Genomic DNA, 27,895 nt, shown 5'->3' with positions numbered 1-27,895 from the left:
CGACTGCATAGGTGTGTACTCAGCTTAACACACAGACCAGGTAAAGATGAACTGATGTTTGTGTCACCAATCCTGAGCTGTGTCATCAGGGAGACGTGATGGTAGAAGGGCGTCTCAAGGACCAGTTTCAGCTCCCAGAATTCCTGTCCCTACCGTGTATAAATCCAGCCACACAACCAACAACCCCTGACAGATTTGGTCATGTGGATGTGAGTAACAGCTGTCTGTAGCTGGAAACAGCCCAGGCAGATATCCTGGTCTCTCAGTTTTGCGTTTAAAGTCCATAAAAAATATGAAGTTTTTATTTATTTCTGGCAGGGGATCCACGTGGATATTTAGATTCCTCCGCACATATACATACGCATGTGTCGTCAAATCTGATGGACACAACGGTATAGTAAACACACACAGCGCTATTGTGACAGCCTAACTGAAAGCAAAAATTCCCAGGGTGTATGGGTACCTTAAGTGATGTGCACTTTAAAGAAAATCTATATTATTTGATGCAAGTAATCTGAGGGTGTGCTAAGAGAATATACAACGTCCGGGTATTGTAGGTGTCCCTTCTGTAGCAGGGGGTAGCCATATAGTTCTTTACTGGGACTGCTAGAGGAAAGAGGAGACATCCCAACCTCATCTTCAGCTGCCTGCGTTCTATATTACAAATAATCACATCCATTATGGGTATACATGAGTTTATTAGTACTATATATAGAGATTGCGGCTTTAAGTGATGTTATGTTCTCAGAAAGAAGCCTTTCATTTTTTCCTTTGTTTGCAATTGCAAATGGACAGAACTTTCACAGCTCTGAAAACTCAGACTGCCTCAATCAAAACACACACAGATAAAGGCATGCCTGGTTTTACATAACACATAGCTTCAAGGCACAGTTAATGAATGTAGAATGAGGTCTTTGCAAACAATGAATTGAGTAGACATTACAAGCACAGGAGTAGAGTAGAATACTACATGCATGGATGCAAATAACAGGGGAAAAAAAAAAATCACATGACATACGAAAACAATTCAGCATCAGACATGATAGGGAGAAACAAGGACAACAGACTGGATACATTGGGTAGAGAACCTGCCCTGAGAACTTACATTCTAGAGGGAGGGGGTCGAGAGACAAAATAGGGACATTAAGTTTAGCAGTCCAGGGGAATAGACGAGAAGATGGAGGCTACACAGTCAGACTGGTTGGAGGGTGGGTTGGCGATAAAGTAGGCTGAAGTAGGTGAGGATATTGGGCTGGGAGAATCATCATCAGCTATTTATATAGCGCTACTAATTCTGCAGCCCTGTACAGAAAACTCACTCACATCAGTCCCTGCCCCATTGGAACATACAGTCTAAATTTCCTAACACACACACACACACACACACACACACACACACACACACACACACACAGAGACTAGGGTCAATTTGATAGCAGAAAATTAACCGAATATGTTTTTGGAATGTGGGAGGAAACCGGAGCACCCAGGGGAAACCCACCCAAACACGGGGAGAACATACAAACTCCACACAGATAGGGTCATGGTCGGGAATTGAACTCATGACTCCAGTGCTGTGAGGCAGAAGTGCTAACCACTAAGCCAATGAATATGTTAAAAGTTAACCTCTCTTAACACTTGGTGAATAAAAGCTGTAGGCCTAATGCATAGATGCATCCAGAGCAAATATATGGCATTCAATATCAGCTAGAAAAATCCCCCCCCCCTTTACACAGTTAGAGGTGGGCGGGGCATTGGGAATAGTGTTATCTTGGCCCCACCCCTGCAAGGAAATTATGCAACCACTGAGTTTTTATGTGGGGGCGTGGCAAAATGAAACGATTCACAGCAAATTGCGTTGTTGAAGACTCCCTTTTGCAAGATTCGGGTGAATCCCCGGCATCCAGAAGACCTACCCGAAAATTGGGAGTATCCTGGAGAATGATCAAGTATTAGATGCATGTGGCCTACACTAAAACACATCTCAAAGGGATGTGCTTATCCTGCATCTGCACGCCCTCACAGTACTGCACCTGAGTGTGAACAACCTTAATCCTCCTCACCAAGCGCCAGGGGCCACAATTGTTAGATATATGCAGTTTAAAACACTGATGCAAGTTGGGAGCATGCGCAGTGCAACAAATTTCACCTGATGTGCAAAATAACACTGCACAAATACACGTGTCCATCTCTAACTCCCCACGTGTGTGTCTATTCAGAACATACATATAAGAAAAGGGTGTCAGTTTGCACTCATCCTACAAGGACCTGCCTTAAAAGTTTGCTAGGAAAAAACAATGTACCTGTCTTGCTTAAATAACCAAACAATGGGAAAATTATACCTTACAGTAGTGCATCCCAAACATTCTCAGTTTGAGGCATTCTTAGGTTCTCCATAATTTTTTCAAGGCACCCCTAGGCCAAAATAATTACCAAAAATAGTTCCCCCACCTTACTTATCTAAGGACATGGGCACGGCACCCCAGGGAACCATAGTCCTACAGTATAAATGAACTTGAAAGGGAAATGGCTATATTGTTTGTTTGAAGAAGATAAAAAATGCAATATTATCAATAAGCTATAACAGAACAATGCTCATAGAGAATAATGTATAAGGTTATGAAAACATTATATTTTCATAACCTAAGGCCTGATTCATTAGTGATCTTATCTGCCGTTTTTTGCTTATCTTAAACAAACCCACTCTGTGCATGCTGAGAAAAGGGAGATAAGAAGCAAAATCCACTGCGTAAGTGAAGAATTTCTTAAGTTAAGATAAAAATCCATCTTAACTTCACTCTTATCTCCCAGTTTCTTCTTAAAATAAGTATCTTAACTTTTGCACAAGATAAGATCACTAATGAATCAGGCCCCTAATCTTTGCCTTGAATTGTATCAGTATGTACTCCTTTTAAACTCTCCACAGAGAACAATAATCAGCTGAGGAAGTACAAAGGAAATCCCACTTACTATAAGTAAAGTAAAGAATGTCTTTAAATGTGACACACTTTTCACAGATGGAGTCACAGGCTGCGTAATATGGATGTAAAGCCCAATTTATTTTGGTGCCAGTAGCAGGCACCAATATAGGTCTATATTGAGAAGACCTTATTTCCCCAAAGGCCATGAGGAATGTGTACTTTGTCTCTTCCTTTGTATTGCGGGAAGTGTTCTCTTCCGTGTACCCTGCCACAAAGAGCTGACACGCAGCGTGATTCACATCCTACACGGACTAACAGCAACAACGGGGGACAACTAATACTCAGACTTTAATTTAAAAAAAACAAAAAAAAAAAAACTGCATGTAAATATGACAAACACCAAATTCTACAGAACACAGCACTGATGTCACATAACTACTGGTCCCTCTCACTTCCTCAACATGTAACTATCGCTCTGATCCTACGGAGTGCACATTAACGCGACGGAAACATTGCATTTAACAAATTCTGTGCGCGTAATCTGAATGTGCACCTGGTAACATATCAACCTGCAAAAATCAGGACATAATTCATCATCACCACCATTTATTTATATAGCGCCACTAATTCCGCAGCGCTGTACAGAGAACTCACTCACATCAGTCTCTGCCCCATTGGAGCTTACAGTCTAAATTCCCTAATACACACACACACAGACAGACAGCCAGACACACACACACTAGAGTCAATTTGTTAGCAGCCAATTAACCTACCAGTATGTTTTGGGAGTGTGGGAGGAAACCAGAGCACCCGGAGGAAACCCACGCAAACACGGGGAGAACATACAAACTCCTCACAGATAAGGCCATGGTCGGGAATTGAACGCACGACCCCAGTGCTGTAAGGCAGAAGTGCTAACTACTGAGCCACTATGCTGCCCACAATTAGGCACCTCCCACGATCTGCCCAGACCAGAAATGCCCAAATCATACCCACACTATTGTAAGGTCACGCTCTTTCAGGCATCCATGATTCGCGACAGTGCCACCAAAATAGGGACGGTTGGAGATATGGTTTTCCCTCTTATCCCTCTTTTATACATTACTTTCAAAACAACACCCAGGATTTGCCTCGGATACACAATGGACAGCATTCTTCTTTATTTCTAAAATAGGGATACAAATATATGGAACACAGATTCTAAGTACTGATAACACATGACTTTCTTAAAGGGTGAAGGGACATATAATGGTCAGCGAAGAAACACACACCCGGATATTAGGACCACCCCATAGAAACTACTTTGTTTGAAATTAAAGAAAGAAAATGCCCCCTCCCTCCCTTACTGTAAAATAAAAAAAGGAAATTAAAAGGTCACCTTGGAGCAATGTGCACTACATAAAAGCATGAAAATATTGTTAATTCACTGCTCCATAACGAAGAAGATACATATTTTATTTATGGATCTGAATTTGTAACTGGGGTGTTTGTTTTTTTTTTTACTAAATAAACAGTGTTGTCCTTACATTCAAATACAACACAGAAAAGTTCCTAGTCCAAAACATTCAGAAAGATTTTTTTTTTAGTCCCACTGGAGAGAAATCTGTGGCCTCCTATATTAAAGCCTTTGGTGTCAGCCATAGGTTACCAGAAAGGATAAAACCACAAACATCAATTTCCTGTAAACAATAAACAAAATAATCCTTTGTGTAGATAAAGAATGATTTGTATCAGAGAGAGATCTACACTACCAGCAAAACATTGTATTACACTAATCTTACACCACTGACAGTGGTAGAACATATGGAGACATGTTTGTATATGAAGTCTGAATAAACCCAGCATTTTAAACCCGTGGATTTAATGTATTTATAGTAGACCAGTCATGCTCACAATAAAGTCATGCTGGTTTGTTTCATTCGGACACACCGCAACATTGAGCGATTAATCACAACTACCCTCAATTAGTTGGGAATTCCACACCCCGACTATCCTCTCAGTAAAATATTACTATGTATATTGGTAGTAAAAGCATCATTCATCATGTCCCAGAATACTAAAGTACCTATTGCATCTGTGCCATACTAAGCTTTAGATTGTAAGCTCTCATGAGCAGGGCCCTCCTTCCTCTTGTTGCCTCTATAGCCTCTTGCTTCATACACATTTCTCATCACCCTTGCCCATCCTTGTGATTGGCCTCTGTAATATGACTTGATTTAAGTTAACACTCTTGAATTACCATTTCCTCCAGGACCATCGGAAGATCAGACACTTTCCCAGACCCGATCCGTGTCATTAACCCGATCCGTGTCATTACCTCCATCGCGCAATGTCACGAATAGCGACAGGGAACGGGTCTACGGTGACGCCATGGCCCCTCCCAAACTTGCCACCTGACATCCCTTCTGAGATTATCCATGATGTCAGAGGGCCACCTTTTTTTCTGCTTTTACTTTTTACTTTTTCTTCTGAAAAAAAAATTGTAATTTAATTTGGGGACTGGATGGGACGAGGGAGGCCAAAGTATTAAATGTAAATGCTATTGCTCTAGTGTCGGGGGTGGTTGTTGGGGGAGGGGGGGGAGGGAGGCCTAGAGTACTCACTTGTTGTTTGCCGATTTCATAATGCCTACTGATAGTTTGTCCCTGCCTACAACAGGAGGCTCATTCACAATTTTTTCAAGGGCCACTTTAAGCTCCTAATCCACTAAATATATGATAAATTATCACAAAGGCTTTTTTTTACAGAGCTAAATAATATACAATAGCAATGGCAGAAGTATCTATACCAATTAGATGACAGAGCGACCTATTGGTCTAAACAACTAAAAGTTGAGGCGAAACAGAAACAAACATTGGCAGAGTTAGCGCCACCCAGGTTATTGCAGGCGCCATGGTGCCCGGAGAGGAGGGGAGCTAGGCAATGCCCATTCACCCACCCAAGGCACCTGCATTGCTCTTAGAAGTGTAGAACGCTGACCCCTTCTGAGCATGATCCGATCTGACTTGTGTGCAGAGATTCCTCAGTCAGCTGGCAGACTGGAACCCCATTGGAGGCCCTCCCTCAAATTTTGCTATGCGGCCCGACGATATTCAGCACCTGGGGCCTGATTCATTAAGGATCTTAACTTGAGAAACTTCTTATTTCAGTCTCCTGGACAAAACCATGTTACAATGCAAGGGGTGCAAATTAGTATTCTGTTTTGCACATAATTTAAATACTGACTGTTTTTTCATGTAGCACACAAATACTTGATAGGTTATTTGTACACTGAAATTTAAAGTTGATATGTGTGTGCTACATGAAAAAACAATCAGTATTTAACTTATGTGCAAAACAAAATACTAATTTTCACCCCTTGCATTGTAACATGGTTTTGCCCAGGAGACTGAAATAAGAAGTTTCTTAAGTTAAGATGCTTAATGAATCAGGCCCTCTTGTAACAACAAATGCTGCTCAGGAAGGAATGGGGAAGGGGGGGGGGGGAGGGGCTGGGAGAGACTTGCTTTATAGTTCTTTTAGCAAAAACAAATTATACAAAGATCCATCAACCGTGCCCCTTAGGCACAACTATTTAATCATACAACAAAATCAACGGTGCGTGTAAAGACGATTATTTACTGAAACAACACAAGTGTTCACTGTCTGCAACTGCACACTATCAGGATAAAGACAAGTCAGAATGAAATGCATCTAGGTCATAATCTACGACTGCTCAATGTGTTTAAAAGAACAGTTTAAAAAAAAAAAAAAATTGGGGATAATTCAGAATGTTTGTTTTTATATTTTTTGTGGTGCCACCCATTAAAGATAACGTTGTGATATTTCAGCACATCTTATCAGGCTCATTTTCGGGGGAAAAAATGATAAAACAAAAAGCGAGATGACTGAGTAATCAAAGACTTCTGTGCCAGGTCATATAAAGGTTGCTCCCAATAACATTCACAAATATTTACATTATAAGATCTTATGGTTTGATAGAGCCTGGGAGGTTTGACATTTTATTAACATTTGCAATGCAGATTAGTATAGTGTGTTGTCTCTTAACAGTCATTATGCACAAAAGAAAAAAAAAAAGCACTTGGAGCAATGACCTTTAAACAGGTTACAGTTTGACGGTCAAAATAGTTCTTATAAGCGCCTTGAACCATTACAGGTATATTTGTGAATGTTATTAGCATGACTTTTGTATGTAATAACACTTTACGTTGAATCATTCTGCATCCCCATCTCTCCTTCCACCAAACCAGCGATAATAGCGGACACACATCTTCCCCAGGGATGTTCTACATTCACTCAAGAGACACAGAAGCACCTCAAACAATTGAAAAGATTGTGTTGCTTTGTGATTCAATACTAGATTATGACGTCCGTGATCAGCCACCGTTTTTTTTATACTGGGAAGACAACCTATCGTACTGAATACCAGCTCCTATGTCACGTCCCTGGGCTCCATCTGTGCCAAGATTACCTGCCACCTGTGCCAACACCTGAGTGACCAGCTTTCAAATACAAAGGCCTTATTTATAACACACACAAGCAGCACTCTGTGCTTACAAAACACAAAAGATATAATTATATAACTGCACTCGGTACATAAAAGCTGCTGGCGGTAAAAACTAGAGAGGTCACCTTAAAAAAAACATTAGAAACAGAAAGTTAAAAATAATAAATAAAAACAGAGTGTATCTATTAAAAGTAATGTCAATTTCTAAGCAGCAAAAGGAAGCAAAGTTCCAATAATAGCCGCCCCACACTCTAAGGTCAGCGCAGATGTCAACACCCGCGTTTCGCAAGCAGCATATTTCTAAAGCGGACTAAACTCAAGTTCATACATTATATCTGAAAATTACATTTTTGGGGTTTAGTGACCACGAAGTCATCATCATCACCATTTATTTATATAGCGCCACTGATTCCGCAGCGCTGCCTGCATTGTTACAGTACCATTGTTTTGTCTTTGTCCCACAATTCCTATGTGTCTTCCCAAAACCATTTGCTTTAATATTTTTACAAGACGACAGCTTAGAGCAGTGATGGGCAACAGATGGGCCATGGAGTCTCCACCGCCTAGTATATGAATCCCCCTGTAAATAAGTTATTTGTTCTTTGGGATAGAGTAGGTCTCCTTAAGCTGGGTACACACTACAGAAATTTCAACTAACTTTTTATGCCGAGCGATTTTACATGCGATCGATGTTCCGATCGCTCGGTCCATGGACTGCATACACACTAGCCTTGTTTAGGACGATAAAGGGAAGAGCGGATGTCCCTTTAGTGACTTTTTACAGCCATGTTGTCGTGATAAATGACTGTAATTTTTCGTACTCACTGTTGTGGATCGGTCGGAAACTTATACACACTACACAATGGAAACGAGATTGGAATGAAAATATTAAACAGTACGACCAACCAAATGAGGCGACAATCGTCCATTTGGGCAGACTTTCGACCATTGTGTCACTACACACACTGACCCGACTTTTAAACGAGCGGTCATATGTCGGCTGGTTGAGCCGATTATTGGACGAAAACAGTGTAGTGTGTACCCAGCTTTACACACCAGTGCCCAAATCCTTATTTCTGCTGGCATTATCTAACTCCAGACAAAGTACGTAATTAGATATGGAGATGGAACCTATTGATTCCATTGACCCTGTACCCACATGCGCCTGCGGACTGAAGTAGCAGCACGGCTGCTTTCTATTCTCGCCCTTGTGTATTTGCAGCTACAATCCTAGGGACTAATGTGAGTGAGTTCTCTGTACAGTGCTGCGGGATTTGTGGCGCTATATAAATAAATGGTAATAATAATAATAATAAATAATAATGTGATACCCGTCGATTTTAATTGAGAAGATTTTGTCACGTCAGACAATGGAAACAAAAAAAGTCTTGCGTCTACTCTCTACTAGGCCTTTAGGCTGCTTGTTTGTTTTTGGTCCCTTAAGGCACAATGGAATGGAGATTGTCCATACAGCCCTTCCTATAAAGAAAATAGTGCAAGCAGGAAGCCAACCAACCCTTTTCCTTGTCCTAAAAGGAGCACATAGTCTCCGTGTGACAGACACGTTCACATCACATGCACCAGAAAGAAAAACATCCCAGTCCTTAGAAGTCCTGCTCAAGCTGAGAGAGGGTCAGAAATAAGGGGAAGTTCTCTTAGAATACCCAGAGTTTTTCCCTGCAAGTTCCCAAGTGTTTCACGTGCTCTCAGCTCGTTCCCAAGAAAAATGCTTTCTTTTCCTTCCAACCACATGTTTTCCAGCCACAAATATATCCTTTTTCAGATTGCAGGCAGTAGGAAGCTGCCAAAACACGCTGTCTCATGTGGCTTACGGATGCTATGCCCTTAAAAAAATGTATGCGGAGTATTCTGTTCAAAAGGAAAAACGGGCATAATGATAGAGCTGGACGATACATACAACCCTTCTCTTCTTGTCATTACATAGCAATTCTACAGTAAATACACACAGAATAATTTGATACTCACAGAAATTAAATTGTACGTTGTGCATTTTCACCAGATTATACGATAGCTAAGTATAATGTGTTTTAAAGTGTTCCAGGTTCCGTGAAAAAAATATTGGAACATTTTATCTTCTTAAGGGATTTTCCTATTCCCTAGTTTCAGTTTACTTGTAATAAAAGTCTCCTACAGTCCATACTTAGGTTCAGTCCTTCATAGGTGAACTATGTATTTCCCAAACCCAAATGAGTAGAACCTCAGGGGTCTTGGTTGGGCAGCTACTCCCCCTAACAGCAAATAATGCATATATATTTCTCCCCTGTCTTGGTAGGTAACACAGGACTGGCATCAGAAAATGAGGGGTCCAATACAAATGAAACAGACAAGTATCCACCCTCACCCAACTTTTCATTTGGCTCTGCGCAATATTTGGCCCCTCTACCTAATCCCATCTCCTCCTTCTACGGCTACATAATCAATAAAATGTCAAATATCAACGTTTAACCCATGTGTAAAGAAATGAAGATAAAAATAATCTAAAGAGGACAAGAAATCAAAAAAGTGGTTATGGCTCAAATGCAACAAAAATGAATAAACATGCGAATAAATACGAGACATAAGGGAATAAGTGCAGTGCTCTCCACAGAATTTTTTGCCAGCCAGGTGGCATTAAGAAGTAGCCGGTTGGGGGTAGTTATAATACTCTGTAATAATATTGAAAAATGCTGGAGGTTATTGCCCACACCTATATGAAAACAAAAGAGGATAAGATCTAGCGCTTCTTGTTAGACATCAAGGAACCCGGCAATTTCATATCAATATGCCAATTGCAATAGTGAAAAAAGACTAAAACATAATCCATAAACATAAAATAAAATTCAAGAAACTTTCAGGTGCACTGATCAAGAACTCCCAGTCCCCCCCCCCCCCATAGATTCTCCAGCCGCAATCTCCTACAAGGATGTCGTAATACTTAATTCTCAATTATTTCCACAATCACAAATTTCCAAAGTATCTCCTCTTCATATAAGACACGTGTAGTTTTATCATACATTCCAGGTGGTATCAGGCTCATTGAGGAAAAAAAAAGGAAAACAGAATTCCATAGCGTAAATCCGCATGATCCAAGAAACCAAAACTGGGTCAAATGAACCCACATTTATTACAAGGTTAAAAACACAGGCACTTTCAGACAATGGATACACGGGACTCCGTCGGGTCTGCCAGCTGGTGGATGTGACTGGGGTTTTGTCTTTCGCCGATCTCCAGTCCAAATGGGAACTCTCGGGCACGAAGATCTGGAGACATTTACAGCTCAGTCATTTTCTGGGCTCCCAGGGGATACGGGAGTCTGCGGGGAGGACGCTTACCCAGTTCGAATCTCTGTGTACCACCCCACTATATCCCAGACATACATTATCTATTATTTACAGTATCATCATTGAACATGCCTTTAGTAAACAACCCACTTTTGTGAGAGACTGGGAAAGGGAACTGGACTGTTCAATAGCCGAACAGGACTGGAATGATATCTTTCTGCGCACCCAGTCTAGCTCGGTTAGCATATGAGTACTCGAAACACAGTACAAGGTGATGACTAGATGGTACAGATGCCCCAGTCTGCTTGACAAGATGGTTCCCGGGGTGTCAAACCTGTGTTGGCGATGTTTGATGGCGCCAGGTACCAGTTACCGAATTGCCCCAAATATTGGCTTCTAAATGACAATAAAATGACCATCTCCCAATACAATAAAATCAACAGTTAAATATCTCGGCAATGCAGCAAAGGCCGTGATCCCTGTCCACTGGAGATCCCCGAATATCCCTACCATTAAAGAATGGTTTGCCCGTATTAGAATATTACAGGAATGTGGATGATATACTTTACTCGTCAATGGAAAAATCTAGGGAATATTATCTTGTATGGTTCAAGTGGCTTGAATTCAAAGACTCATCACTATACCCCCAGTGGAACAATTGAACCCTCCTACCTACCCCCCCCCCCTCTGCAGTCTTGCTTTACCCTCTCACCTCTTACCCATCTTTATCTGTCCCCCATCCACCCCATCCCCCATGTCTTACAACTAAATAGCATTTTGTATGCCTGATTGTGGTACATTATTTTTCTTGTGTTACTCTGTAACATCTTCAATTTATTGTTCAATGCAAGTCATGGATGTTTGTAAAAGCTGTTTATTTTCTAATAAAAGGAGATTTACACAATAAAACACATAGGCAAACAAACTCTGTGTGAATAGTATACTCGTACCAGATGATAGATTGGTAAAGAGCGTCCAAAAATCTAAGCTGACCGCACCCAGACTGCTGCCGTCTTAATGGGCTTCTCCTCAAGCAATACTCTACGGTTTACCTGCTTCTAAATTTCCATATTGGCACTTTAAATTTCCAGTTCCACCACTGACCTTGAGCAGAAATATATTTAATTATATTTTTCAGGGAAAATGTGAAAAATATTTGAAAAATACAATTAAATATACTCTGGAAATTTGCGATTGTGGATATAATTGAAAATCAAGTATTACGACATCCTTGTAGGAGATTGTGGCTGGAGAACCTACGGGAGGTAGAGACTAGGAGCTCTTGATCAGTAAACATTGCACAAATTTTAATCCCTCACTTACCAAGGGTATGAAGGAAAAAAAGAGACATTGAGGGGCCTATTCAAAATAATTGTTTTTCCTGGCCGCGGAAAAAACTATTACCGTTAATACGGTAATAGTTAGCTGGATTTCAGCTCGCGGCTCAGGGAGCTGCGAGTTGAAATCCAGCGAGAAAATTACTGTATTAACGTTTTTTACGCGCACGATTACCGTAATAACGGTAATCGTGCGTGGACCGCGAGATTCTCTGCGTTTCCGCCGAGAATTGAATATGCCCCTTAGTGTTGTACAGAACGTACAGGGTTAAGGAATGTATCACAACAAAGGATAGGATAGCATCAACATATCTACAGTAATAAAGTGAAACAACTTTTCATATTGCACCAGTCTGCTTTTCATGTAATGATGCACTAATAAAACTTTCTAGATTAAAAAATGGAAGTGACGCTTCATCCGCTTTCAAGTGAGTTTATTCATTTATTTATTTATGAGGAAGAAAATGTGGCGACGTTGCTGTGTTTAGATAAATATTACACATATACTGTGCCCTTTGTCTCGGTGCCCTCAGGCATCGCACCTCTGTGAACGTACAAACAGAACAGAGTATTCAGAAACAACAGACATGATTCAGCTCAGAGATCTCTACACTGTTCTGGGGCCGTCTTGATGCAGACACTAAATGTTTATTAAGTCTTCAGATCTTGAATTGCATAATTTCCAGCTGGAAATATTAGGCAGAAATGAATGGGCAAAGCCATTTCCGTTACTAAATTAGCTTGTTTGGAAAGGGAAAATATGACATTAGTAAAGTCTACGTTGTGCTAAAAAGCCTCTGTTGGTGAGAAAAGTGTCTGGAAAAGGAGATGTTAGGGGTCACTTACTAAAATGCCATTTAGGTACAAAATACACAACCAATCAGAAAGTCACATGTTCCAGGTCACCCAGCAGCAGGTACAAAATACCGGGGCCCTTGCTGGCCTGTATAATGGGATGATCCACAAAACTGGTGTGGCCACACCCCTTCACAGGTTGTGGAAGGGGCCCCAAGAATTTGCTGTATGGGGGCCTGAAATTCCACTTGGCAGCCTTGCCCAGCTGGGCTGCAAATAACAGTCACAGTTTCCAGACCACTCAGTAGGTGCTCAGGTAGAGTTCACTAACTGTCACAGTTTCCAGAGCAACCAGCAGGTGCACAGGTGTATTCCAAAAGACAATGGTAATGCATTGTTGTAAATGGCGTGTGGACGCTTTGCGAAATAACTCCGAAACAATGCAACCGATTACAATGACAACATTTCTGTTCAAATCTACAGACCTTTAATTTGGTATATGATGTGCCCTGCTCAGAAAAAGGCATCATAGAAATACGTCACTCATAACAGTCGTACTTATGCTATTAATATATAGAACATTCTGCCTCCTGTTCATGGTGTGTAACTTCTGAAAAAATTAATAGTGTCACTATCAACGGCATCCTGGTATACTTTTATAGAGGATATACCCGTCTGTATACATAAAGCAGCTGTCTTAATTTTCATCCATTCAGGGCCATCTTAACAACATTATGGGCCCCCAGGGCAAAGCAGTACACTGGGGCCCCTACACACACACACACACATATATATATATATATATATATATATATATATATATATATATATATATATATATATATATATATATATATATTACACATATATATATATACACACACACATATATATATATATACATATATATATACACACATATATATATATATATATATATGCATAGAGATACAGATATAGATATATAGAGATAGATAGATGTACTTGCTTAGTGACCCTCAAAGGTTTTTTTTGCAGGTTTTTTCTTTTGCAGGATTATTTATTCTAATTAAGAGCCCTGCCTATGGGGCCCCCTTGCCCGTTGGGCCCCTGCCCATCGTGCCCAATGGAAAAGATGGCCCTGCATCCATTGTCTCAATAACACATTACAAAGAAGTCAGACTGCACCTATATTTTACAAGAGCCCCAGTGCAGCATTGCATTCACTTCGGTTTCTACAACAAAGAGACCTACAGGTTCATGAGACTGTTCATTTTATTGACACTTGTGCATAGCTTAGATTTAATCAACCTTTGCAATCATGGGAACTTTTTCATGGGAACGTAACCACGGGTCATTACTTTGCCACAAAAATAATAAGATAAATAAATTCTTAAAGTTCATGTAGCTAAAAGGAAATCTATAATGCTTTGATGGTATCTTTTTAGGACTGTTTTCATAGTTGGGGGCAGCTCTGTTCTGTTTCATTGTTTGTTTTTATAAAAACTTCACCCCAACAACATTACAACAGCGCCTAAGATCATCAACGATGTCACATCCGTGTCCGATTGTTTCAGGAAAGTTGATCTTTATTCATAGATACAATATAGAAGATTTAAGTAATATTATTTCTTAAAGCTGTGTTTGGGGAAAAGGGACTACGTTATGAAAGCAATACACATTAATTTGGTAGCTCTGTAGGTGTAGAGGGGGCGGGGCTTGGGGAGTCACTTCATTAATGCAATTCCCTGTGGGCAGATGCCCTACTCTCCTGGGAGTCCAAAAGACCTACCCAAAATTCGAGAGCCTCCCAGACATTCCGGGAGAGTTGGCAAGTATGAATTATATATACGTCATCATATCTGCAAACAATCCAGGATACAAAATTAGTAGTAAACTGTTTGCGTCTTCGAAATGACCAGGCCATAACACACCCAAACAAGACAGTCACCGCACCAAGAAGCCACAGATCTAAGCAGCGCCAGTGACTTCTGAACTATTGGCAGCTATGGATCAGCACCCTTTAAACTTGTAGAATAAAAATCTGCAATATGTGTGTGTGTGTGTGTGTGTGTGTGTGTGTGTACATACATATGTACATACATACATACATATATATATATATATATATATATGTACACACATCTCTTCTGCTTTGCCATTTTATAATCAAAATTATTTATATAGCAGCAGCAAATTCTGTGGCGCTGTACAATTGGGGACAAGCAGTAATAAACAATATGGGTAAAACAGACAGAGGTAAGAGGGCCCTGCTCACAAGCGTACAGTATTTTATACATACAACTACAGTCATCTGGTATCTGTTAGGGATGTAAATGAACAGGGCCGTCATCTGACTTTAATTATGTAACTTGTTATTTTTAAAGTGTTGTTTAAACAAGGAAATGACCCTAATTATATACTGTGGGTACCTGTTCAGAGACTGCACGGTGGGCAATATTGTTACAAAACATGATCCAATTTCTGTCTTAAACATCAGATTGGGTTGAAACAACTGGATTTAAAGTTCATTCTCTTCAAGGAAACAAAAGCGCAGATAAGGTCATTCCCGTACCTTATACTGCAGTAATGAGAACTTCTAAGTGTTCTACATTTAGACTATGGGGTCTGTTTAAAAAAAAAGCCAGAAGAGCTGATGTAAAACAACATATCTTGTAAATACAAGATATATAAACCTCCTCAACAAGAACATTATCTGTCTGCGTTATGTATACAGCCCGCTCCGTATGAATGTATAAATTCATTTACAAACTAAGCACATAACTAGAAACCTTTATTAAACAAACCAACACAAATACAGGAGGATCCATAACAGAGATCCTTGCTGTGAATACATTACCAGCCGGTATCTGTTTATCAAGGAAATACTGTGGGGCATTTATAAGCTGGATGTAAATTTCGTTTCACAGAGGCGAGTTTCCCACTGTTATTTTGTTACATTTAGCTTATGCAAGCTGGATAAAAAGGGATTAATAAAAAACAGCAACTCATTTTCATGCTGTGTTTTTCTTTGACACTTTTTACATAAACATCAAACATTGCGCTTTTATGAACACAGTATATTGCACTGGTAGCAGATATTAGCCTATTTCTCATGCGCTGACGGAAACCATTCACCATCATCATCACTATTTATTTATATAGCGCCACTAATTCCGCAGCGCTGTACAGAGAACGCATTCACATCAGTCCCTGCCCCATTGGGGCTTACAGTTTAAATTCCCTAACACACACACACACACACAGACTAGGGTCAATTTGATAGCAGCCAATTAACCTACCAGTATGTTTTTGGAGTGTGGGAGGAAACCGGAGCACCCGGAGGAGACACACGCAAACACGGGAAAACATACAAAATCCACACAGATAAGGCCATGGTTGGGAATTGAACTCATGACCCCAGTGCTGTGAGGCAGAAGTGCTAACCACTAAGCCAATGAATATGTTAAAAGTTAACTTCTTAACATATTGGGAATAGTGTTATCTTGGCCCCACCCCCTGCAGGGAAAATATGCAACCACTGAATTTTTATGTGGGGGCGTGGCAAAATGACAATTCACAGCGAACCGCGTCGTTGAAGCCTCCCTTTTGAGAGATTCGGGTGAATCCATAAGTGCTAACCACTTAGCCACCATTCTTCCTGTTCTTAATGCACCTTTCAGGCTTTCGTAAGCAGATGAAAACCACGTTAACAATGGATGGGTGTGAACGAGCCCTTAACATTTGCGCTGCAAATGTCCTAAAGCTCCTATTGGCTACAGACTGGTCCGGTTCTGTGAACATTCTAATGCTCCCACTGACTGCTCATTGGTCTACCCATATAAATATTCTGATGCTGATTGGCTGCTGGTTGGTCAATATCTATGGATGTTAAAATGCTTTGATTGGCTAAAGGATGGTCAAGCTACGCAAGTGCTTTAATGTCTGGGTATTTTGGCTCCATAAAAACATCTGCAGTAAATACCCTGTCAATGCAAGTTAATATGGTGTGGTGATATTTTATAATGGTATAAAATTGCATATGGGTAATAGCCTATAGTAAGCAGAAATGTGCTTTCATTTGCTTAACTTGCACCAAACCAACCAAAATCTTGTTTGGTTTCTGCAATTTTGCACGTTGCTACAAATATGCTGTGGGAAGGTTTAAATTTTGACACCCTGAATATACTTTATTTTCACATGCTAGTTAGTGACTCATCTACAGGAGACTTCTTGACCCTGTCATGTGAACTTTCACAATATCGTTATATTGTGCACAAACTACTCCTATTCATGCATGTTGACACATAGAGATTTATATATTGTTTGTTTTAGAGCGCTGGACAATCTTTTCTTTTGTCTACTGCTGGTCCTGCCAGATGGACTGAAGTTCTGATTCAACAGAACAATTCTACTATTTTACACAAGAACGTACGTTTCTAATGATTAGCTACAGTTTATTACTGAACAAAGAAAAAAAACTAGATAAAATACATTATTAATTCAAACCTGGAAGGCGGATTGTGAGAAGGATGAGGAGCCGGATCTCTTCTGGTTTCACTGGACAATTCAAGTGCAGTCGGGAGATGATGACTGCCAGCCTTTGCGTTTAGTCATCATTTGAATGTATTTTCCAACATGCTCAATAATTATCCAACACAGCTCAGTAGGAATATCATCATCACCAACATTTATTTATATAGCGCCAGCAAATTCCGTAGCGCTTTACAATTGGGAACAAACATTAATAAGACAATACTGGGTAATACATACAGAGAGGTAAGAGAACCCTGCTCGCAAGCTTACAATCTATAGGACAATGGGGGTTTGAAACACAAGGGCATGTGCTACATCATATTGCACACTGGACCAGCTAGAATGCAAAGGTAAAATTGTTGAGTGGGCTTTGTGTGTACCAATGTTGGTCAGAGGGTTGTTGTCTTGTGTTAGCTGTGTAGAGGGTGGTAATAGGGGAGATTAGGAGGGTGGTAGAGGAATACTATAAGCTTGTCTGAAGAGGTGGGTTTTCAGAGAACGCTTGAAGGTTTGGAGACTAGAGGAAAGTCTTACTGTGTAATGGAGGGAATTCCACAAAGTTGGTGCAGCCTGAAAAAAGTCCTGTAGACGGGAATGGGAGGATGTGATGAGAGTGGAAAAGACACGCAGATCTTGTGCAGAACGGAGGTGTTGAGTTGGGAGATCAGGCATCAGTCTCATTGTGAGACCTATTAAGCTGCAGGTTCGGGCAGCTTAGTTGCGAATGTCAATCTCCTTATTTAAAAGGAAATACTATCATTATTTTAGGCGTAGTGGTCTTCACAATGAACACCAGTGCAGTACCACTGAAGACTGGGTATAGTAAAACAATATATTTCAATGTGCAAGACTTATTATTAAATTATATCTCAGCAATACATATTTATTTCCTATAAAGGGCAACTCTGCTCAAATGATGTTGCCCAAGTAAAATGAATGTGCCGGCTACTGTAATGTACTGGTATAAGTCCAAGTACTTGAAACAGGATCAGGCAATCAGTACAGTCCACAGTTTGTTTCCAAGGTTCCAACAACGCCATGGAAGGTCAGTTAATCTGTTAAAAGGCAGCAGCAGTGTGTTTCTCCATTTTCAACAGGCTATTTCATGCAGAAATGCTATTTCAACCAAAGTGAGTTCCCACAGTGTGTTGTAGAAGCAATACCTGTGGTTTTTCTTCTCACTTGTAATTGGTCTTCTATACCAGTGTATCTCAATTCCGAGGGAACACTATCAGCACATTTTATCCAGGTCTCCACACAGAACCACAAGTGAAATATTAATATCACTTATGTAACCTTTATATGGAATCTGTGGGCAGCATGGTGGCTTAGTGGTTAGCACTTCTGCCTCACAGACGGAGCAGAAGAACACGTATGGAGACAAGAGGGCCCTGCTTAAATGAGCTTACATCCTAAGAGAAGGTAGACAGAACTCAGGCACACAGGGAGCAAGCTGAAGTAAGTGGGGAGAGAACAGGGGGGCTGGGAGGAGAGAGGGGGAGAACAGGCGGAGGAGATGAGGAGGTTAGGTGGAAGGTTGGTAGGCCTATAGGAACAGGTAAGTTTTGAGTGCCCGCTTGAAGGAGGGCAGATTGGGAGAAAGATGAATGGAGCGAGGGAGGTCATTCCAGTGAAGGGGGGCAGCACGGGAGAAGTCTTGGATTCTGGAGTGGGAAGAGGTGAACAGAGTGGAAAAGAGGCGACGGTCATTGGCCGAGCACAAGAAGCGGGCAGGGGTCTGAAGGGAGAGGAGGTTAGAGATATAGGGGGCAGTAGACTGGGAGAGAGCCTTGTAAGTGACGGTCAGGAGTTTGAAAAGTATTCTGTAAGGAATGGGGAGCCAGTGTAGGGCGAGGCAGGCGAGGAGCGTTGAGAAAGGAAGATGAGTCTAGCAGCCGCATTGAGTATAGAGCGGAGGGGGGCGAGATGGGAATGGGGAAGGCCGGTAAGGAGCTGGTTGCAATAATCAAGGCGGGAGATGATGAGTGCGTGGATGAGTGCGCTATTTAAATAGCTAATGATGATTGAGTCGGTCAGTAAGTAGTAGACTTGTGCTTCAGCTAAGAAATCTGGAAAACATGCTCTGTTAACAGACTGTATTTGAGAAACACTTTTATACTGTCCTGATTTCCATTTCTCTTTCAAGGGAAATGTAGTTTCAGACGGCATTGTTCAGTATGCATGTACATATTCCAAACCAATATCTTTGAGGGAAATTATAATATTAAATATATATATATATACACATACACACTCCTACATATATTTCATTTCACAATTAGTTTTGTTTAGTTTAGTCAGTGCATGGTGTTTTATTTTCCTTATATTGTACCATAATATCATTCTATTTGTAGATATATTATTAATAAAGAGCCAGGAAATCTGAAAACCACGTTCTAGGTCTTCCGTCACCGCTGCTCTATTCTCAAAGGACTCAAAAGGCTAAATACTGAAAGTAAAATCACCAGCAATACAACACCGTTACAGTCTAGGCTGAACACCAAGTGCCAAAGGATCATATTTCTAAAGTTACCTTCTGATAAAGAATAACATTTTTTTTTTTGTTGTTTTAAACAATATAATATGGCAGATGATTTATTATAGAGAAAAAGCCTCCAGATCATACATAAGTATATTATTCTGCATTTAACCTGGTTAAGAATAAATCAGGCATATACGTTGATGTGTATTATTCCACCAGTCTGTCTTGCAGCAAATCAATATTTAGCGTAAGGCTTCTCCTGTAATGCACATGTGTTATCATGATCACCTTGGGTTTAAATATCCAATATAGTTCAGATAGACACAAGCTATTCCCAGAAATGTAGAACAAATGTCGCCTTTAGCAAACAGTTCCTTATTAATAAACAGGACAGAGTCAGGGATAACTAACTACATGCAGTCTATATTGTTACATCACTGAAATCATAACAAATCTTACACTCCCAATAGACATGTTTTGTTTTAGTCTTATCCGTGGAAGCTTATCAAATACTGACCACTTGTACAGTAGAAAAACATCCCATCACTTGCATCACGGTCAGCTATAGATGAGCAAGTCAGCCTCAAAATAGTCCATGTAATCAGACAACAAGGTGTCTTAATGTATTAGAGAGTATAGCAGAAATTCCTTTTATAGCCAGTATGACTACAGCAGAAATGTATCAGCTGAGCCGAATGCAAAGAAATACTTTTAAAAATAAAGGAAACCCAGTGGCCTTGAAAGAAACCGAAATGTAATAACTAGATTACTTTATTAACAGAATTCAATACCATTACATGAGAAATTTTAACATGGTCACATGTTCCAGGTCACCCAGCAGAGCTGTAAATAACTGTCACAGTTTCCAGACCACCCAGCAGGTCACATGTTCCAGAGCAACCAGCAGGTGCAAAGGTGTACTGCCAACTGTCACATTTTCCAGAGGACAACAGTAATGCGACATGACTCCTAAACAATGCAACCGATTACAACGCCAATATTTTTCGGCAAATCTACAGACCAAAACCTTTTAATTTGGTATGAAGTACTCTGCATTGACAAGCAAAGAAATAAGTCACTCATAAAAGTTGTACTTGTGCTATTAATATATAGATGCTCAGGCCATTAATATGCCATTGGGGATTTATGAAAACTGTTTGAATTGTGTAGAAAATGCAGTGTTACCCATAGCAACCAAGCAGCTACTAACTGTAATTGTTCTAGTACAGCTGCAAAATGAAAAGAAAAGGTGTAATTAGTTGCTATGGTTACATCACTTTTTTTTACAATTATATGTGGAAGTGTGTCCGTCAAAGGCCCCATTGGGATAGAAAGAAAACTCTTGCAGGGCAGTCTGTCTGCTGTGTGTTGCACATATCTAAAACGATGTTATACGATACACAACAACATACAAACGGTACTGTTTATGGCAAACACTGATCCTGATCTCCTCTATGGGAGCTGGGCAACTTTCCAAGTGCTGACTTGACTGGAGAGAACAATAGTGGGAGTTGTAGCTTAGTCTAAAGCAAACCTGGATCACCGTACGCTTAATTTCACACTCGATTAGCGCGGTTATTTTGGAGTAGCCCAGACACTCAGCAAATCTAATCTCTAGAAAAAGCACTGACATGCTGGTCCGAAGCACACTGCCGATTTGGGTAGTCTATAAGGAGTGTCCAGGTCACTAATGCACAAATTACACATAGAATACTGCAATAGATTTATAATTATAGACATTAACAAATCATACACTCACACCCAGGCCTAAAACGGTTACTTTCAGACCACTTTTAAGGGTCTATTTAACAAATGTGACAAAATGCTATTTCACCACTTTTCCTTATGTAACAAAAGGTTAATAGCATAGAAATCAGATTTCTCCAGTCTTAACCTACTTACCGGCACTAGACCACTATGGGGACAGAAGAATTAGGTAATTTATTAGGCTGCAAAAAGCAAAGCTATTTAACGCCATCTCGCGATTTGCAACGACACAATCATCATCATCAACATTTATTTATATAGCGCCAGCAAATTCTGTAGCACTTTACAATTGGGAACAAACATTAATAAGACAATACTGGGTAATACATAGAGACAGAGAGGTAAGAGAACCCTGCTCACAAGCTTACAATCTATAGAACGGGAGTTTGAAACACAAGGGCATGTGCTACATCATATTGCACAATGGACCAGCTAGAAGAAAATAAGATCAGAGTCCAAAACAGTCCTCATGCTGCATGTAGCTTGTAGCCAGGGAGAGTTGAAAACATCAGAGGTAGAATATGGAGTCAGGCGAGTACTGACTGTTGTCCTTGTGTACAATGAAAAATGATAAAAAAAAAAAAAGACCCCTTATTAAAATGCCCAACAATTAATCAACATATTTCAATAGGACTCTCAGTTTAATTTCGAGACGACACACACAAAGAAATCAATTTCCTAATGTCGCTACCAATATAGCAGTGTCCAACCAGCTAATTGTGGTTTAAAGTAGCACAGAATTCTTTGGTGCCCCCATGTTCTTAAAAACATTTAAAAAAAAGAAACATAGACCCAACAACAAATACAACCTGAGCTGTAGACATACAGGGTAATTACAGCCGTCAGTGAAAAATCAACCAGAATGCTGCAGTCTGCAATCAGCTCACAGGTCAAACACACCACAGTCAGTCCCAGAAAACAATGCTGACAACGCTTTTAAAACAGTTTCATTATTCTTTCCTCCTGGACTGTAAATGCCGCATTGTGGCGCAATAAATAAGGTTTAGGAGCGGCTTTGTGCAATTTACAATATATTCTGTTAGGAGCACAAGTGGGCTTAGCAGAACGGGCAGACTAACCAATTATAAATACATGGCCTGGGTCACAATATTACTGAACCCATCCAAGGTGCAGTGTTTGTACTGACGGAGATAACTGGGAAGCACAAAGTGGACATGAAAATACAGTTACATAACATCAGCAAAGACGGTAAATAAGGGGTCATTCACACCAATGTTATAAAAACAAAGAACTAAAAAAAAGCACTGACAAAACCTTGTACTATGTCCTTGCGTTGAAGACAGCGTAAAGCTGGGTACACACTACAGAAATGTCGACCAACTTTTTATGCCAAGCGATTTTACATGCGATCGATGTTCCGATCGCTCGGTCCATGGACTGCATTCACACTAGCCATGTTTAGGACGATAAAGGGAAGAGCGGACCTCACGTTAGCGACTTTTTACAGCCATGTTGTCGTGAGCAATGACTGTAATTTCATACTTATTGTTGTGAATTGGTCGGAAGTTTATACACGCTACACAGCGGAAACGAGATTGGAACGAAAATATTAAACGGTACGACCAAGCAAATGAGGCGACAATCGTCCATTTGGGCAGACTTTCGACCATCGTGTCACTGTACACACTGACCCGACTTGTGAACGAGCGGTCGTATGTCGGCTGATTTAGCCGATTATTGGTTGAAAACTGTGTAGTGTGTACCCAGCTTTAGAAGCAAATTCTCAAAGCCTTCCTGCCGCATAGTGTACGATGTACTGCTGAGAGCCCCCAAAATACTTATCTGTATTGTGCAGACGCTGAACCAGGAAAGGCAGAAACTGACGGGAGGGAAAGTAAAATTAACAGGTCCATCCTCTTCCATTATTTTGGGGACAGCAAGCATCAATGCGTGTTTATTAGGCTCTAAGATCGCACGTTAAATGCTTAAGATCTACACCATGTATACAAGACCTAAGAAATATAATCTTATATTACACAAACAGTAATGCTAAAAATTCCCACCCAGCTTGCAGAACTCCCAGAATTTTTTTTTTACTTTATTTCTGTTTTTCAAAAGCTGTAGCGAGATACCAGTTACAATATTGAGGATAGTTCAATTCCCAACCATGACCTTATCTGTGTGGAGTTTGTATGTTCTTCCCATGTTTGCATGGGTTTCCTCCCACACTCCAAAAACATACCGATAGGTTAATTGGCTGCTATTAAAATTGACCCAAGTCTCTCTATCTGTCTTTCTGTGTGTGTATGTTTGTATGTTAGGGAATTTAGACTGTAAGCTACAATGGGGCAGGGACTGATGCAGGGACTCTGCATCAATGGGGCAGGGACTCTGTACAGCGCTGCGGAATCTGTGGCGCTATATAAATAGCTGGTGATGATGATGATGATGATCTCAAGAGCAAACGACCAAAAACATCATGCCTGCCAAATAACGGGTCAATAAAAACCAATGACCAGACTAATTAAAACAGAGGTTTGGTCATTCAGTAATGAAAGTGAGTGATTAAAATAAGTGACCGCAAATCTAGAAGGTTTCAGAAAGAAGCAATGAATGAGCGTACATGCACATAACACCCTAACTAATTTCCAACTATAAAATTAGTGATAGGGATGAATTATCTCATGAAGCATAAAAACGCTCACATTCCGTGCATTTAAGGATATTTTATTTCTCGGAACCCCCCACGCATTTTTTGAATTACACCGGTTTTAACTTGTTATTGTGTGCGGTACAGAGAGTAGTTTTATTGACTTTAAAACAGAACTAGGGAACTTGTGGAACATCTCAATTTGCAAATCCTATTGAAGCAGGAAGCGCTGACACTGAACAGAAACACTTATTGCTACTGAGATCTTTATTCCACTGAACGTCAGCAAGTTGCATATGTATATATGTGCTAATCCAGCGTGATAATATTCAGGTATGCTTTGAATTAAAGATATTTTTTTTTTCCAACAATTTCAGTTTAAGTTAATGTATTTGAAAAGAAGTAGGAAAACCAGAATCAGTGTCACACTGTAAAAAAAAAATAAACAAAAAAATTTAGTTTGCATGTATGTATCATACTTGAAGGGAACAAAATTACCAAACTGTGTATGTTCTGTAAATATGTCATGCAGAACACAGAGCAACAATATTATTTGCATATTAGCATTTATTAATATGCATGAAGGTTATCTCTTTAATTGCAAAATTGGATCGTTTGTCTAGTCCAGTTTAGAAAATGAAATCAAAGTCCTGACCAGTTGATGTGGTGTATAGAATTATTTTTTCCCCAAGTACCAGTTTTTGCAAACAACCCAAAGAATATTATTGACAGATAAACATGACTTAGACCATTTATTCTGCCCTTATTTTAATGAATGGCTTATTTTCATAACACATATACGTTTATCCAACTCCCATTTTCTCAACATTACTCCAAATCTCCCCATATAACAGTTTGAGACAGCGTCCCTTTGTCCTGGAATGTAATATATTCTTTAAAGTACCATCTTCCTCAACCACGTCAACACCCTTTGTGTAACCGTGCCAACCTTTCTCCTCTTTCCGCTAAACTGAACACATTAAGTTACTTGAATTATTATTTTGGAAGGTTAAAAACTAGATAATGCCATTAGTCACGGACCCTCAGATATTTAAAAAATGCATTTACTTGGGTTTTGAAGACAAATTCATCTAATGTTTACAGCAGTTGAGATATGTTCAGGGTATATCTGGGTTGAAGGGGTCTTATTTGAATATTCGGTTTTGTAATATTACCAAACAAAAACCTAACTAGGTACATAATTAGGTATAGCCAACAATGTATTTAATGTGGAAAAACCAAAATATCCTAAAATCTAGTCACCACACTGCCAAGTCGCTTGCAGAACACACTTCAAAATGTATCACAATATGGCTTAAGCATACAAAACTCATCAAACACATTCTGACAAACACAATCTTACAATCTACAAGGTTGATACACAAGGTTAAATGCTGCACACATTGCTTGTTATTCAGGCAATGAATTGCAATTCTTCATTCTTACAGAAAAATAAGAACACCCATTATTTCAGGTTAATAGGCTATGGAAGATCATGCAAGCAATGCAATATTTGCCTGTCATTGTTTACGAACAATGATTACTTATTCAGAACAATTGTTTACAATATCAGATTCATATCATGCTTTCAACTTTAAGGCTCCATTTAAAAGTACATATTCTGAATTATCCTTTATAACATGTGACACCCCATGGAAATATTTCAAACTACTGCAAACTTACAGTCTCTTACTACAAATCTGTACATTGTCCCTTTCATGATATAGCAGACTATAAAGAGCTGTAGAAATATGATCAACACAATATTTTCACAAGTTATACAATGCAGACTGATTACATGTTTATTTATACAGTAACTCCCAATATCCAGACCATATTCTGAGTAGTAAAGACATAGACTATCCATGTAGAGAGCTCACAACACACATTAATAAACTATTAAGAGACTCACACAAATAGCAATACATTTTACTCTAAAGAGACTCCAAAAATGATTATCATGCATTAATATTAAAACATATTCTACACCACAAGTTACAGATTTTACAGAGACCTAAAGGTGTATTCAAATGTATTATTTATACAGAGACTTCCACAAGTCATATTACAAGTTATTCTGCATATGCAGACTTGAATAAGAGAGGGTATTATATATAAAGACGTCTGACAAGTCAGATTACAAGTAAATTGTTGGAGACCGTCTGTAATTCAGTATAAAGAGAGACTGCCACAACATATATTACAGACTAGACTGCGTATAAAGACCAGCATAAGTCACAGTACACAGTAGTCTGCCTATAAAGACCAGCACAGGTCACAGTAGTCTGCGTATAAAGACCAGCACAATTCACAGTACACAGTAGTCTGCGTATAAAGACCAGCACAGGTCACAGTACACAGTAGTCTGCGCACAGGTCACAGTACACAGTAGCCTGCGTATAAAGACCACCACAAGCCACAGTACACAGTAGCCTGCGTATAAAGACCACCACAGTACACAGTAGCCTGCGTATAAAGACCACCACAGTACACAGTAGCCTGCGTATAAAGACCACCACAGTACACAGTAGCCTGCGTATAAAGACCACCACAAGCCACAGTAGCCTGCGTATAAAGACCACCACAAGCCACAGTAGCCTGCGTATAAAGACCACCACAAGCCACAGTAGCCTGCGTATAAAGACCACCACAAGCCACAGTAGCCTGCGTATAAAGACCACCACAAGCCACAGTAGCCTGCGTATAAAGACCACCACAAGCCACAGTAGCCTGCGTATAAAGACCACCACAAGCCACAGTAGCCTGTGTATAAAGACCACCACAAGCCACAGTAGCCTGTGTATAAAGACCACCACAAGCCACAGTAGCCTGTGTATAAAGACCACCACAAGCCACAGTAGCCTGTATATAAAGACCTTACAATATTAACAACAAAATATTTGGCGCTATAACAATCAAAGCTTATTATATTAAAAACATATTACACATTTGTGTCTAGATAAAAACAACCTCAGATTAAATAATATTTACATAGATCAGATCACACTATTCCCAGAAGCACCAAGAAGCCTGATGACATTACTGCAGATAGTCATCATATTGTGCAGTATTAGAGGGACCCCGTGTGCAGCTCATACAGTTATACAGCCCCGGCCGGGCCCGCACCTCTTACCCCGCTCACATGGCCCCAGGCTCGGCCGTCCGTCCCTCCCGAGGTCCGCAGTGACTGCGGGGAGATGAGTCACTGCTGCTCCGTGGTCTCCGATCACAACAATCCGGATCCCGGCTCAGGGCTGCGGGAGACGCGGTGATGTCACCGCCCAGGACACGGCTCCCAGTCCCCCAGTCCCACCTCCTGGAGCCCTGGGCGGGGAGGGGGCTGACTCAGGGCTCTGTGTATAACAGTGTACTCAGTATACAGGGCTGTGTGTGTATCTGTGTATAACACTGTACCAGTACTCAGTACACAGGGGCTGTGTGTATCTGTGTATAACACTGTACCAGTACTCAGTACACAGGGGCTGTGTGTATCTGTGTATAACACTGTACCAGTACTCAGTATACAGGGCTGTGTGTGTGTCTGTGTATAACACTGTACCAGTACTCAGTACACAGGGCTGTGTGTGTATCTGTGTATAACACTGTACCAGTACTCAGTACACAGGGGCTGTGTGTATCTGTGTATAACATTTTACCAGTACTCCAGTATGACCTCCTA

General features: G+C 40.2%; 1 protein-coding gene across 3 annotated transcripts in view; it reads right to left on the bottom strand.

The window, feature by feature from the left end:
• LIFR (LIF receptor subunit alpha) overlaps window positions 1-27,477 on the bottom strand; it is a 73,310-nt gene extending 45,833 nt beyond the window's left edge. Inside the window, exon 1 of one of the 3 annotated variants that reach the window (XM_075184223.1) lies at window positions 27,343-27,477. The gene's annotated coding sequence lies outside the window, so the exon portion shown is untranslated. The remainder of the gene's footprint in view (window positions 1-27,342) is intronic. The other 2 variants (XM_075184222.1, XM_075184224.1) reach the window with 2 other exon arrangements.
• Window positions 27,478-27,895: the final 418 nt, after the last annotated feature.

The sequence above is a fragment of the Mixophyes fleayi genome, chromosome 1 (assembly GCF_038048845.1).
Source record: "Mixophyes fleayi isolate aMixFle1 chromosome 1, aMixFle1.hap1, whole genome shotgun sequence".
In the NCBI taxonomy this organism is placed as follows: Eukaryota; Metazoa; Chordata; class Amphibia; order Anura; family Limnodynastidae; genus Mixophyes; species Mixophyes fleayi.
Note: the sequence above shows the minus strand (reverse complement) of the source record. Positions and strands in the feature narration are given on the sequence as shown.